We start from the raw sequence: 15,661 nt of genomic DNA on the forward strand, positions 1-15,661 counted from the left end.
ACATGAGATATATTGATGGTCCTCATTCTTTCATGACCCAACATTCTTACATCTGATTTATAATTTTCGACAGTTCAGTCAACTATAAACTTGTTGCCATGTAATTACTTGTGGTGCACTTATTTGTCACATGCTTGAATCAGAGAAGAATCATTGACACGTCACAACTTTGAAACCAAATGCTAACATATTACGGTAATTGTATGTTGTGGATTTTTATTTGACTGATTCTTTCATCAGCGGTGTCATGGCCTTCAACTTCCCATCTTAGGAACGTCACACGTGACTAGATATTCGGTTTGTTACATGCGTGATGCTGATATGACTCAAGGAGATATTACACAATTATGGGAGATTGTTAAGACAATAAAAATCCCTATATCTCAGAATAGCCACAGTGCATGTGTCAGCCGGATCACCACAGCACTGGTTTGTTTATGTTCATTTAATTTGCTGCATCCAATGTTTAGAGCTTGCCAACCGACTAATGAGTTGTTTTCTCTAAGCATGGTATGTGGCCTCTGTGTATTTTATTTATCTGAGAACTTTAAATTAATAGGATGCATTTGTTGTGCTGGTGTACAAATAAACTCACTTTTCATTCATTCATACATAAATAGGCAAATAAGGCTTCAGCAGGATGTCCTTGTAAGAGGGTTTATATGTTTTCTTATGGTACAACAATAATATGGCTATACCAACTCTCGATGTTGCTTTCAGGGACCTGGAACACTGTCCGTCAGAATGTAAAGCTCCTTTATAAGTTATATTCTCCAACCAGGGCTGACGTGATTCTCTCTTTAGGTTGCACACACATATAACCAGTTGCTTGTAATAATTCGCAGAATGCCTAAGGAGCTCTTCCGTGTCACACGGTGGACTTTAACCTAAAACACGCAAGCTTTAAAGTCGCCTGTGCCTCCGAAAATAACCGAAGGTGAAGTCATGCGTGAGCTTTTGCGGTGACCACGGATAGCTAATAACGGGTTGTCATGCGGCTCCTCCTCTCCCAAACAATAGGACATGTCGGCCGAGAACCCATTTAACACCTGTGGATAATAATAATAATAAAGCGTTTGCTCGAATAGAAGTATGCGAAATGCATGGTAAATAGTCATGTTTGCACGTATTTTGAATAAAGTCGCCAGAGCATTTGGGACAATCCGCTTTTCTCAACTCCTCCTCCTCCTCCTTCTTCTCATCCATGGAGCAAAAGCAACAGGCTTCCGAGAGGGAGACGGCAAAGAAGTTGCATAGTATCGCTGGTTTTAGGGTATATTTTATTTGTTTTAAACGCCCACGGTACTCATTGTGACGAAGTGTAGTTTAAGCTCGAGAAGTAACACCACCATATATGTTTGAATCCCGTCTTCCTCGCTCATTAAACCAGCGCGACGACAACAGGCGTCTCGGAGTATTTCCCTCTCATTAGCGACAATGTAGCCTCGCTCACAAAGCGACTCTCAGCCGAAGCTGAAGTTTGTTGTTGTGGTATTCCACCAACCCAAAAAATAAATGTCAGCAAAAAACAATCACTTACATGAGTGTGGAGCGTGTACTTTGCCCCGGCCCGCCGGTATCCTCTCCACTGTAGTCCCGCGGCTAACGGCGCACTGCCACTGACTGGGGCTTAAAGATGGGGCGTAGTGTAACTCGATCCTCTGGACGGTCAGAGCGCGAGGAGCTGGGACAGAAGCGCCGCTTACTGGTGGCTCAGGGCCTGAGACAGAGGGCCTGGAGCCCAGCTCCTGTGGTCACAGTTAATACAATACTAAACTTAAAGTCTACAGATAAACAATTAGGGAGAACATGAAATCCTACACAGGAATGTCAATCATTTGTTGTTGTTTTTTTACTAACATGTGGATATTGGACCCTATGTTAGCACTTATATAATTCAGAGCAGATGTGTCCACCTATAGTCATGAAGGATCGTACATCTCACTGAGGAGTTGTGTGGACTATCACCATTTCAGTGTTTTTTTTGTGCAACTCCTGTGCAAGTTAAGTCTAATTTCACTGTGTGTGTGTGTGTGTGACTTAATTAAATCCACTTCCCAAGCCAAAGTCTCTCCATCCCTGCTTTCTACCTCATGTATATCAGTGTTTTTTTTCATTTGCACAGCTCAGTTTAAGCACAAGCTAGGACACATACATTGAACATATATACCTATCACCAAGACTGATGGTTTACTGATAGTTCCCCATGGCTCAAGACACCCAGGGGCCCATAGATGATATATAGTAGTCAGCAGTGTGCACTTAAAGGCTCTCTTGACAACATGCAGAGCATTAATATAGCAGCATACATGATTTGCAATGTAAAGATACAGGGTGTAATATCTGCCTGAGCAGAGAATTAAATCACTTCTGTGTGTGTTGTATTTCGAGCGTCTCTGGGATTTTCGTGGACTACGTGCCGGGCTTTTTGGTGTGCCTTTTGCTAAATGTGAGTGCATGTGTGCATGCCCCACTGGTCATCCCTGCACTCATGCAGCGGTTGAAGCTGATAAAACCGAGCGGACCCACTCTCCGGTTCCCCCTCAGGTCAACACAGTTAGCTCCGTCAGCGGTGTTATGCTGTAGTTTCCACTGTTCGCACCGATGAAGAGGTGAATGTCAGTTACCTTGGAAGATAGCTTTTTAACATGTTTGTAGGGCAAAATGTCAAAACTGAGCGGTTGTGTCTGAGGAAACTGAATGAAGTCATTGAATTGAGAACATGTTTAACCCATAAGTGTCACAGCTGTCATTGTGCACTGTTTATACACCCTTGAGCAAAATATTAAGATATGTGTCTTAAATATAGGCTTATTATGAGGGAATAATAATACAGCTACAGCTGCATACATTTGTTGTGACTTTTTAGACATATTAGAGTCATATAGGCCAAATAAGTATGAAAGCAGTAAGATTGTTGGTCTATTACAAACACTGCTGCAGGGTATCCATTCTTGGCAGAATTGACACAAACTGGTGTTATGATTCAGATTCAATCGGCTTCTGATTATCACCATCTTCGTTGAATCAGGCCCATGGGCCATGCAAGATTGGTGTGGTTTATTCTGACAATATTCATTTACTCATTTAGTTTATCTATAGACCACATACCAAGCACTGTGATACTGTACAAGTAAGATATAATTAATACTCCCACATGTCATACACAGGTACTGCTGACACCCACAGAAGTACATGTTAAAACCGAAATGTATGAGACTATCCAAGTGCAATAAGCAATACATGGTTTTATTTTGATTCCAAGTGGAAAGTAGATAATAGTATTGTTTTAGGCGCAGGAAGCACCTTGGAAAAGGACACAGCATCCTGATAAAACCAGAATGCTATGCCTGTGTCCTGTTTACAGGATTATGCACTCCATTTCAGGCGGCAATGTGCCATGCTTATCACATTTGATATGAGCTGTTACTCCAAATGAAATGTAGCAAAATTGCCCACTGGGATAGAAGCTGTTGCCTGTTATAAGTGATGACTCAGATCCAACAGCACCGAAATAGCAATGCTCTTATTATATTTGAATTGTTTTCCCTTCAATGGAAGGGAAAGAGAAGGTCTGTACCTTATTATGGGTTGGTCAGGTAGATCGCACCAAGCTGTTGATCTGCCGTTTGACCCTGAAGAACGGTTAGTTTTCATGGATCAAGACCCCAGAGGGGAGCAGGAAGGTCACCGTGTAAGAAATCATTTCAACAAGAGAGAAATGGATTCAAGCTGCTTTCAGAGAGCTGATACTGATGAAATCCCTTCAGCATTTATATCTCTACTTCTACCTCCCTCTTAACCACCCTAAAACTCCCCTCTTACTCTGACAATAAGCCACTTTTGTGTGGGAGGTCTGACTCAGCCGAATGGTAAAAGAGACAAGAGATTGAAACAAGAAAGAGAGGAAAGAAAAAAGATCTCAGCTCGATGCTAAGCAGCCTCATCATTTTGTATTTTTATGCCTGCCTGTCACGAGCCCTCAGCAGTAATCATTGTTTGAGCTCGCTTCGTGACATTCAATCTGTGGTAACTGGATGCAAATCTTCTGTGTTTTTTTCTCTCAGTCGCTTCCATCGCCCATACTTCGGGCTAGGTTTTCATTTCATTTGTTCTTTTCACTAACCTTTTTAAATGGACCAATTCAGCCTAGTTAAAGCGGATGCTGAAAAGGTCAATTGGTGTAGTTTGTGTCAAAGAATCAATTTACCTGATGTGGGGCGGCCAACGGTGAGATGTTGTCCATGAGTACGTGTGTAACTAATAACATTAACGAAGGCACTGCCCCGCTTCGGGAAGTATAGCACGCCCAAACGACAAGCTGTCATTATGAATGCTATTGGAAACACCTGTGTTAGACAGGTCCAAATGAATGGTCTATGGATAGCTGACATGCAGTTCTTTGTGCCAGTCATGTTCACATGGCTTCGCTCACACTGCTGGACAGAAATATAGTGTGCTGACCAATAGCGGAAATGATGAAACAAGGTCACAATGCTCGAGCAATAACATGACAACCCCTCTCTGCAGTGACACTACATCACTGCTTGAAAACCACACATTTTATTTTAAAGACCTCACACATCGTACTTTATTGGATACCTATATGAAGTCATGAGGTGTAATAAAGGAATGCCCTGAAGGAATCACAAATCCAATGATTGAGGCTTATTGGCAGAGTAAAAGCTGGCATTGTCTGCCAGTCTTGATTTATTGCCAATGACTCCATCAACATTCAAATAGCCCTTTGGAAGTGTAACATCCCAAATCCCAGATGTAGAAGGGTTCACACAAATAATTCAATATCATGATTAGTAGTTATGCAATAGGGCTAGACAGAGAAGGATGGATATGTATAACAAAAATATGTTTTCACTGCAGTTGCAGCTAAATAGCATACAACTTGAAATACCTTATTAAAGTTCAGGGGATTTATGAGTTTGTAAATTAGAAGATTATCTTGATGCTGATCGTGTGGGGAATTCTAGCTTTGGGTCAGGTCTTCGGGTTCACAGGATAAAAAATTGAAAGTTTGGCCTGAGGCTGATGTAGAGCATATGTCTCATGGGTTACTGCTAATCAATACGTCTATTCCTCTTGGAAATGTGAATGTGCAGATGAAATTTGATGCCGATCTAGCGAAGATGTTGGAGACTTTGAGAGGCTGCCATGGCTACATAAAGTTTCACATGAAGCGTTGTTTCATAAGAGAGGTCGACAAAACCAATCCTCTTCTGCCTCTTTGGAGCTTGAATGTACACACTAAATGTCAAGCCAAATCAGGAAAATAAAATCCATTCTACGATAACTGCCTAAGTAAAAATGTGTATTTGTCCCGAATGCAGAACAGAGTTCTCCAATACATAGTACATGTAGAAAAGCTGGGTTTGCTGGACAAAGGTCCTGGAGAGCAAGTGGAAAATCTTCTCAATTATCTGAGTGTTTTCCTTATTTTTTCATAAATGTGAAAATGAAAGAGCTCTATATAAAATGAATGACATGATAGACCCTTTAAAGAAGCATCGATGAGTGAAAGCGAGTGTAAAGAAAATATGACTATTTCCTCATGAAAGCATTTCAGACGATACTTCACCATAAATAGCAATGTGATGTGACCAAATGTGTTTGGGTTGAGTTCCATCGATGTGTAAGAGTCGGCAGCTGTGCGATTGCTTGCTATAGGTTGTGGATTGCTAACTTCAGAATCAGCTTTATTTAACTTGGCACATCACACAAATTACAACCTGCAACACTTGAAAGAGCTTTTAGAGCAGTTATCGAATCTCAGTATATCTGACAGCCACAATTAGGGCCCTAAAGCGCTGAATGTCCCACAAAGCCAATATATTTTGAATGCACACATGGCGAGCAGCAGTGAGGGTAAATAATAACAGTGTTTGGAAAACAAAACTGATGAATGGAATGTCCACTCATTCTTTAAATGTAAGCGTTGTCATTGCTGAGGAATCATATTGTGTTCATTGACATAACACAGCAGTGTTATGTGGCTCTCTTGTATTCATCATGTAGACATTAAGGACTGCATTGATGATTACATTCCACTCACATATCTCTAGCATCTGTTTTTGTCAAAGATAAATTGCAAGCCAGACTTTAAGAAATGCCGGCGGTCATTTAACTACACTTACTGCTGTTTTCAAGACACATTCTGTTTCCTTAAAGATTTTTTCCATCCGGCTGCGACAAAACATATTCAACGAGCAAATTAAAACAAGATGTATGTGGAACCTTTTTTCCTAAATTTCTTTTTTATCGTCTGAACAAAGATGTTGACTGGCATCAGCCAAATTTGAACATTTTATTTTCATTTCTCTTTTCTTTTTTTTTACATCACTATAACATTGCCACATTTCTTTGCCCAACATAAGTAGTGTAAACTCACATCCTGCTGCTGTCCTTTATTGGTTTAAGGAACAAAAGCATACTAAAATACATTCAGAAATATTGATGCGAGTGGCTCAGTTTGTGAGCCTGGATACATGTAACACAAAATACAGCAACAGTTGATGGGAATGTCAGTACTTTAGGACACATTTAATTATTTTTCGTAATGATGTTATTAGGTGATAAATAGAGGTGGAACACTGAGTTTTGAAAACTATATATACAAGCAGGAAGCACTGGTCAGTATTAGTATTAACATATTATTTTGTCTCATGGTAAATGGAGCTTTGTGAGGGACCAGACTTGAACATTCATTAATTCAGAAATTTAAAAAAATACAATAGAGGTGGCACTTCTACCACCAGGATGCACAGAGGTGTGTTCCATCTAGCCGATAAAGTGAAACGCTTCGATTGTTAAAGTAGTTATTAAGAAAGCTTTTGGACCCCTGGTATTTTTATATTTGTAAACCAAAGTTACAGTGGAATGTGACTCGTGTAAAGTCAGTATCTGTTTCAATTAAACCTCTTGTTTTTTTCAGAGGCATTTTCACACCAAACTTTCAAGAGAAAATGTCAGCGAGTTGTGGCTGCTTGTCATGGTGACACGTAATGTAGTGTTGTTTGTAGAAATGCTTTTTAATTGCCGAGGAAGTTGCTGCTGTATGTGTGACAGGGGAAAACAAGTATCTTGTTAAAAATCTCTGCTAAAAAGGGTCTGCTTGTTAACTGATATTCCATTTTGGGATACACATGGCTGTTAAATGTAGGGTTGGTAAGGACACGATACATGAATGGGGTGATATTATTATTGAAACAAAAAGATATTTACCGAATTCGATCAGTTTAACTAGTTTTTTGGGGTTGTTTATTCCAAGATATCATCATCATATCTAACATTTATGAAGACAGATTATCAGACTGATTGTAAGGGCATACTTTCAGCAGTGCACAATTAAGAGCCACATGCCTTTTCTGAATTCAGAGCACCTGCAACAGCTGTTCATTCATTGGTTGTGCATGGCCACCAGAGGTGTATTCAAAGTAACCTTTATAAGTATTTTTTTCTCTGTTAGATAAGTATAATGCTGCGTATGCGTTGTACTCCTGAGTGTTATTTTTGTATTATTTTTTAAATAATCATGACTTTTGCTCGGTTGCATGTGGATGCGGTCACTTCGCGACTTTACATTCATTTGGTCTGTTGCGCATTCGTTGTGCAGCAAGTGGTCAGCTGGTCCCAGGTCTGCTGGCGTTGATCTGTTGTCCTTACGCCACCAGGTCTCCACGTGACTCCGTCCAAAACGCAGCATGGTCCGAAGCCACAGCAGGAGGAGACGTTGATGCTTTCAAACTGCGCGCGAGCGGCTAGAATTTGCAGACGGGGGCTTTGCAGCGCGCAGTGCGCCGGAGCTGCGCTTGTCAGATCTGATCTGGAGTCGGTGTTGAACCGAGCTGACAGAGAACGGTAAGTGTATTCACTCGACTCATTTCTAGATGCACAAAGTGTATGCTTCCGAGCTTCCAACGTTCCCTCCTTTGCTTTAATTTCTTCTTCTGTCGTAATGGCATTTCAAGCTAACTGTGTGAAAGTAATGACGTGTATGTAACGTGTCTTGCTCACTGGTGTACCCGACACGGAGAGACAGAAAAGCAGCTCGACGAAATTATTCACAAACTTACTTTTTATATTTTATGTCGACACGACCTACAGCGGTGACATTTGGTCGCGCCTCTGGTCAACGCTGAGAATGAGACACACCTGGATTTAACAAGCAATTAATAACGAAACGTCACAGCATTATCTTCTAATTAGCCGAAAGGAGTCCTCTGATGTGAGACACTTATCAGAAAGATAAGAGACTGGTTTAGCTATCAGGCTGTTCGCGATTGGAAATGGGACATAGGATTATATTGGAATGATATGTCAGGACAACATTGAACATTGCACACTCTTTATATATTTGCATTTACTTTTTTTGTTCGTTGACAAAAGATACACTGTCTATTGTGGATGCACTTGATTTTCAGATGTATTAGCCAAGTCATAAGTGTGTGTGTGTGTGTGAGAGAGAGAAAGAGAGAGTTCTTATCTTTACTTATTCGTATTAAGACTATAATAATATAGTTAGAACATACTAAATATTGAATACACTTTTTTTGATCTGATGGCAACTACAACGTCAGCAAAAAATAGCAAAAACAGCTCGTTCAAATTCTGAAATTGACTTGTTATAAGTGGCCCTTTTTCCACAGAACACATTTTAAGTCATCACGGTAGGAAAAAGTACAGCTGTAAAATGATGAATCATCAAATTATTGATTGCCAAATTCAATTTCACTGCTTTGCTTTCAGTTCCCTGGTGTTGTGCTAGATGGCATTCTCAATGGACCACCTGAATGGAACCGAGCCCTCGTTATGTTATTAGTAACACCTGCTGTGATATAAAAAAGGTCGGGCAGAAGTCCTATTGGTAAAGTGTATTTTTGGCTACTTGGGGGGCAGTAGAACACAACATTGGCGTACTATTAGCTTGTAAATTGTGATGGCAAACGATTGACGTGAAACAATGTTGGCATTTGTTCTGAGTTGTGTTTCTAAAAAGGTACGTCCAATATATTCTCTCTTTTTTAAGTCCCTTCTACCGAGGGAAATACTGTATCTAGCCATTTTATGACAAAAACGATTGAGTACGCTCACACGAATCGCTAACTTTGTCCGACATGTTCAATTCTTGGCCTCTATGGCTGGCATTCCTGCACAGGCGCAGAACCTTGCCTGACAATTGCTACATTAAAGTTCATAACTTGCTAATACGTGCATTTAATTGTAAAGAGGCTTCGTTTAGGTTTACAATTAGTAAGCTAATACAACTTAACTACTGCTAAGTGGCATTTATAGTTCTTCAGCGTTCTGGAAGTGCACTTGATAATTTTGTTTTTATCCTAGAGTTCATGAAAGATTAATACGACTGTGTTTTGGTTTTTGAATATGTTAGCTGGAGCTTAGAGACAACTACTCGCGTTTAGTTAACATTAACAGAAATGCCGGTAGCCGGGGGGAAACACCTCGCCTTGCTCTCTCTGAGGTTAAAACCTGAGCTAATTATTTAACGCATCCAATTTATTTAATTCGTTCACGCATAATCATGGACAATGTACACTGTCTGATCTTTACATTATCTTTAAGGTGGAATTATGTCATGTAATGTTCATTAATTTGACATTTTAGTTTGTATAGGCGTATGTGGCTCAGTCGACAGCAGGTCTGTCCTTAGACCAGAGAATCGGCGGTTCGATCCCCGGCTCTGCTAGCCCATGTTAATGTGTCCTTGAGCAAGACACTTAACTCTGAATTGCTCCAGCTGTGTCTACAGCAGGGGTGTCCAAACTTTTTGCAACGAGGGCCAATTGTGATGAAGTAAAGATGCCCGGGGGCCAATAGTTCCTTTAGACATTTTTTAAACCACAAAAGTTACATGAAAATACACTGTTATAAAACAATTTATTTTTACTGTCACAATTACTTTTATTTTTTAAATGACAATGTAACCACATATAATATAACCAAGTCTGCCTTTCATTCAGTCAGATAACAATGAAAACGCTGTATATAGAATACCTTACATTTCTATGAGTTACATAACGTTGCTTAATGAACATTTTAAACAGGAGTTATAAGTAATGCAAAGTGGTCTGTTATCATTACACTTAAAAACTAATTAATTTTGCCCTCATCTTTTACTAGATCTTTTCAGAAAAGCAATAGTTTGTCACATCTACAGGTTTTTCACTGTTAATGACATGTTACCGTTCAACACACTTCACATTTAGCTGATTGTGGCAGCAATCAACCTGTTTTGCACTGAATACCTTTTCAAGATAATATCAATAAAGTGCAACCTGTGAAAAATTAAACAAAATAAGATCAAATATTTGGGTATAAAGAGTTTTACTGTGTTAGTTACACTGCATATCTTTTCAAAATAACAATAACGCGCAACCTTTGAAAAACACAACCAGTGCAGATATGTGTGAGTCATCCTGTTTTACTCTATGTGTGATAAAATGGGCTTTCCACTTCACCTCTTTTTAAAACGGGGTCGCAGGCTTGATACGGCCACTCTCAATACAGCTCAATGTTGAGCTCTTGTTTTGAAGGGCAACAGCTGGAACGCTGAGAGGTAACACCTGGCAAGTCGCCAAGAATCTCGTCTGTCGCGCATGCGCAGCGTAACCGGTTAACGCCGTAACGACACGTTTACACGAAAGTAGGCGACAGGCATTTCGCTCTTTATTTATGAATGACTTAGTTTTATGTCCGTGTAGTTTGTAATATGTGAAGTTCTCAAACAAGGTCTTGAAATCAAAGAATCTGCATTCCCCCTCGCGCCATGGTCTCTTGAACCCGGAGCAGAGAGCTACTCTGAGACGACTTGTCTTCACCACCGTGGGAACGCAGAGGTGTCGGTAGTTGAGTTTTTCTATTTAAGCAGCGTTCAGTTAGCACCAACAGTCACACCACCACCTCATTACAGTAGTGATTGGCGTTGTTGCCTGTGTTTAGTCAGAGGCCCTATGGCTATATCTCTCATGCATACATTTAGATAAGCATTCATTCAGCTCAGAGCCTTTAGCTATTATAGGAGCAACAGGTCATGACCTTGTTTAGCTAATAGCAACAGGTTTAGCTCAGAGCAACAGGTGTGGGCCTTGTTTTAGCTAAAAGTTTAGCTTTTAGCAAAGAGCAACAGGTAGTTGTTTTGTTTAGCTGCTTAGCTCAGCAACAGGTCGTGGCCTTGTTTAGCCCAGAGCAGCAGGTCGTGGCATGTTATATCAATGACAATGACATCTCTGCACTTCTAGATTAAGTAAGAAAGACAAATTCTTATGTCAAAGCACAAATTAACTACCCCTAAAAGGGAGTTTCTTCAGAAGTAGTGGTACATTAGATTTATTACATTTATATATTTGAATTGTATTGCTGGGATCTCCCTCGAACCAATTAAAAGCACAGACAAGAACAAACTTAGACACAAAAACATCGCAGTTGACAATCTCTCCCCTTGAGATATGAGTGAGCTGAGTCCATCTTGAACTTGTCATTAAAAAGGCTTGAGACCAACCCGAAGACTGGAGAAGCCATCTATTGCAGCACATGAGTCACGCCAAACCATGTGGATTTTGACCCACATAGGCATGGTAAGGAAGGAGAGGTTGATTTCTGACCACTTTTGGGTCAAACTGACCCGGGAGCATAAGCTGTATGTATGTAAGCGAACATAATAAGGGGGAGGTTAACATAATACATACCACCTTGCGTGCTTCAGTGCAAAAGTGTATATATAGCAGTGCAAAAAACACGTCTACTACTGCGAGTTTATAAGTATTGCTTTATTAAGAAACGAAATAAGTGGTATTCATTTTTTTTTTTTTTTTTTCAAACGGAAAACGATCCGTATTCCGTATTTGGAATGAACGAAAAAAAACAATATAACGACACGGGGACCGGTTTGCTGTTCCCGCGACATATTGGACGCTCTCTGCCGGCTGGTTGGAGCGCGCTCACCTGTATGCGCGCACCTGTCTGTGCGCATGGGGGCGGAGCTCCGCCGCGATACCGAGAGCCAGGAGAAGTGTGAACGCCACCACGTAGAGACAGAAATGACATGCCGCTGTGTCGACACGATCAATAACAGACGACCGTTTAGTTAATAAAACAACCTGTTGTAACCTGGCGCGAGAGAGAACATGTCAGTGGGGCGGACCCCCACCCTGTTCTCATGGGAGGGGAAACACTAGTAATGCCCACCGCTCCTGAACGCGGCGGCCCTCACTGTCAACTGTTGTCCTTTTTTTTTGTTGCCGTCGCCATGGCAAATAGGTTTGGAGAAGGGTTCACGTCACGCAGAGCCAGAAACATGAGAGGAGGAATTACGTCTTTCAAGTTTTTATTTTTTATTTATTCTGACAGATCTGGCGGGCCAGAAATAACACATTATATGACCGATGTCGCGGGCCGTATGAAATCTGACCGCGGGCCGCCATTGGCCCGCGGGCCGGACTTTGGACACCCCTGGTCTACAGTGTCAAATGTAAGTGGTTTTGGATAAAAGCGTCAGCTAAATGAAATATAATGTATAGAGATGAGATGTACTGTGTTAATTAGTGAGCTTTCGAGGAGCTGGTAGGCATATTTTTCAACTTTGGAGAGAACCGGGTTAGTAGTTTCACCTGCCTCCAGTCTTTGAGCTATTTACCTCCCACATTCAGCCCCTTAAGTAAAGTTAAAGCACAGACCTGAGAGTTATATTGATAATTGCATTCTACTCCCTGTAAAAAGAGTATTTGCTCAAAAATGTTGGATTTATTCCTTATAATTACAGTCCAAACGATTAGCCAAAACATTAATCTCAGGAACAAAATTGACCAATTTTGCATCCCCATATTTGATTGCAGGACTTCTTTAGACGTCAGGCTCTCTAAAGGTTGGATGTGTCTTACCTCTGTATAGTTGACTGATGATTTGAAAATACAAAATGTGTTTTACTCTGAGTATTGGCCAAAATCAATCCGGTTATTAGCATGTCAAAACCTCAGAAACGGCACCATTTTATTCTGCTTCCCAGTGATCTCATTTAGAAGTGAAATATATGAAAATCCATCCCACGAATGGGAACTCTGAAACGGGAGTGGTAGAAAGGACGCGTATTATTCTTTGTCTGTTTGAATAGCTGTTGATTTGATCTCTACTCTCCCAACCACATCAACGCCTTTTTAAATAACATGAATGGCTCTCAAGTAGCATCCACAAGATCAACCGAACTTTTAGAAATAAACTTTTTAACAAGTTTGTACATTTTGCATTTTCTGCAAAAAACTGAGTGCAACTAGCAACCTGTTTTGAAACACTGCAATGTGGGCTGAGGAAGACACTCTTCAGCACAAAGATGCAGTGTTTGCCCTGGTGGTGTCTCTGTGCTGCTCTTTTTTTGTTGCAGCATCTTTTTAGTCACCTTTAACACAACAAAGGTCAAGCCCAGATCTCAAGGAACACAGATGCATTGTAGCTGTATGTGTGATTATTAATATAACTCTGATTCTTCTTCATATTTACATTTTATATACACGAAAACATAAGATTTAATTAAAAAAACTTTCCCTGGGTTATCTTAATGAAATTGTGTTGATGTGGCATTTATTCACGATTTGTGATGGGGTATTATTGACAGCACCTACAGATGTAAACAATGCAAAGCCACGTTTTAAAAAGGCTGAATAATAAACACACCCACAGCCACAACTTTCGTACACACCCAGCAGAAGAGACTTTTCTTTCCCGTTTCCATGCACAACCTTTCCCAACATAAAAGTAGGTGTGTGTATCTGGCCAAGCTCCCACACACCCACTGCAGACACACAGGCACACTTTAGCTTAAGGAGAGAGTCATCGATCCAGCTTTTAATTCCACCACATTGAATACACTTTTTTTATTTTATTCTAGGTTGTGTCAAAATCATTACACCGCTATTCATTAGGACACAAACTAATCTGAAGTGGATAGCAGCCAATATTCTGATTGGGAAATTGTTGTCGTTGATTAAATTATGAATACAAAATTTGATTAGGGCCGACTCCAATATGTCTTAGTCATCATATGGTTGAGATTTAAAAGAAACTTTTACCTTGATCCAACAAGAGGCTAATGCGTACATGGACTCCAATGCTCCCGCTCAAAAAAAATACAATAAATCACGACTAGCATGTTGGACTCTTGACTCGTGACAGGGATGCGTGTTGAGCCCTCCTGTACACCCACTGCACGGCCATTCATCAAGTTTGCTGACGACACAACAGTGTTGGGGCTGATCACCGAGGTTGGATCACTGGTACAGTGGTGCCAGGAGAACAGCTGATCGTGGACTAGGAAGCGGAGCCCCATCTCCATAGACGGAGTTGCAGTAGAGAGGGAGGACCTCACATGGACACCACTCACGTGGAACATTCTACAGTACCACCTCCATCCTGGAGCCAAACGGATGAGAACAAGGACTGATATATATATATATATATATATATATATATATTACATTGTTTTATATATATATATCATGATGTATATTCTATTACATTGTTATATATATATTTTTGTGTGGATATTGTATAGTTTATTCTCATTCTTATTCTGCTACTGCTGGTGTTTTGCAACCGATTATACTTGTATAAAAGGGGATGTGACAATAGAAACTTGAAACCATCTTCTCCCATTCTTGTTTTAAGCCATTTTAGGCAGTTGGCCGTCAACCGATTCTAAAATAACAAAAACGTTTTTTTGCTGTATTTCTTAAATGTGAAGGATTGGATTTACCTTTTTGTTAAAGCTTTTTAGCTCTACAATTGAATATTCCCTTGTGGAAGGATTACGGCCACAGTGGGTGAAAGATGCGTCTGTGTTGCTTGGTGAAGCTGATGTAATGTTGGACGTAGGCAGGCATGTCGTGCCTACTGACTGGGGTGTCATGTGTGGCACACACTGAAGTCAACTATTTAACACATTAAGGAACATCATGGGCTGTTTAATGAGATGCCTAATCGTACCACTTTTTAAAAAAATACTAATTTGTTTTCACAAATATATGTATGCTGAGGGAGGTGTTTCTGTTCATTATTCCACTTTATACTGGCCATAATGCACTTTCTCTGTTTGATATACTGAAAGAAATGAGAACCAGGCACCGTCCCTCCCTGGTCAGTGCAAACATATGAATTGGCCATCTAGATTACCCAAATAAACATGTCTGCATCTTTGTCCAGGAAGTTGAGTATCTAGATGTATTGTTACTTATTAGTTCTGGAAATGCAGCTAACTAGATGTATCCTTTGTCAACAGATAATTTTGCTTGATAAAGACACTCAGACTGCTGAAGCTTCTTGTTAGCTTTGGCTGAACTTCAGAATGCACTTTTATATAAAACGATGACTTTGGATTCGGTTCCTCTTTTCTTACTGTAGGTGCGGCACTAGGGGATCTCAACACTGCCAGGATGCCGAGAAGTTATCGGTGAAGCAACCGACCAATGTCGAAAAAAACCACGGTGAGTTTTGTAAAAAGAACCTGTTCTTTAATCTTGTACTTTACTCTGATGGGAAAGCCTTGACTCACCTGTGTCAATGTCTGGACAGTCAAAACTTGGTAAAAAACAAAGGTCTCATTTAGGTGCAGGACTTTCATCAGAACTTTATTGTTAACTAAATG

At 40.3% G+C, this 15,661-nt stretch overlaps 1 protein-coding gene across 10 annotated transcripts in view; it reads right to left on the reverse strand.

Moving 5' to 3' along the window:
- LOC130211601 (multiple PDZ domain protein-like) overlaps positions 1-1,612 on the reverse strand; it is a 43,037-nt gene extending 41,425 nt beyond the window's left edge. For all 10 annotated transcript variants that reach the window (XM_056442451.1, XM_056442448.1, XM_056442443.1 and 7 more), the window contains exon 1: positions 1,541-1,612. The gene's annotated coding sequence lies outside the window, so the exon portion shown is untranslated. The remainder of the gene's footprint in view (positions 1-1,540) is intronic.
- Positions 1,613-15,661: the final 14,049 nt, after the last annotated feature.

Source organism: Pseudoliparis swirei, chromosome 21 (assembly GCF_029220125.1).
Source record: "Pseudoliparis swirei isolate HS2019 ecotype Mariana Trench chromosome 21, NWPU_hadal_v1, whole genome shotgun sequence".
Classification (NCBI taxonomy): domain Eukaryota; kingdom Metazoa; phylum Chordata; class Actinopteri; order Perciformes; family Liparidae; genus Pseudoliparis; species Pseudoliparis swirei.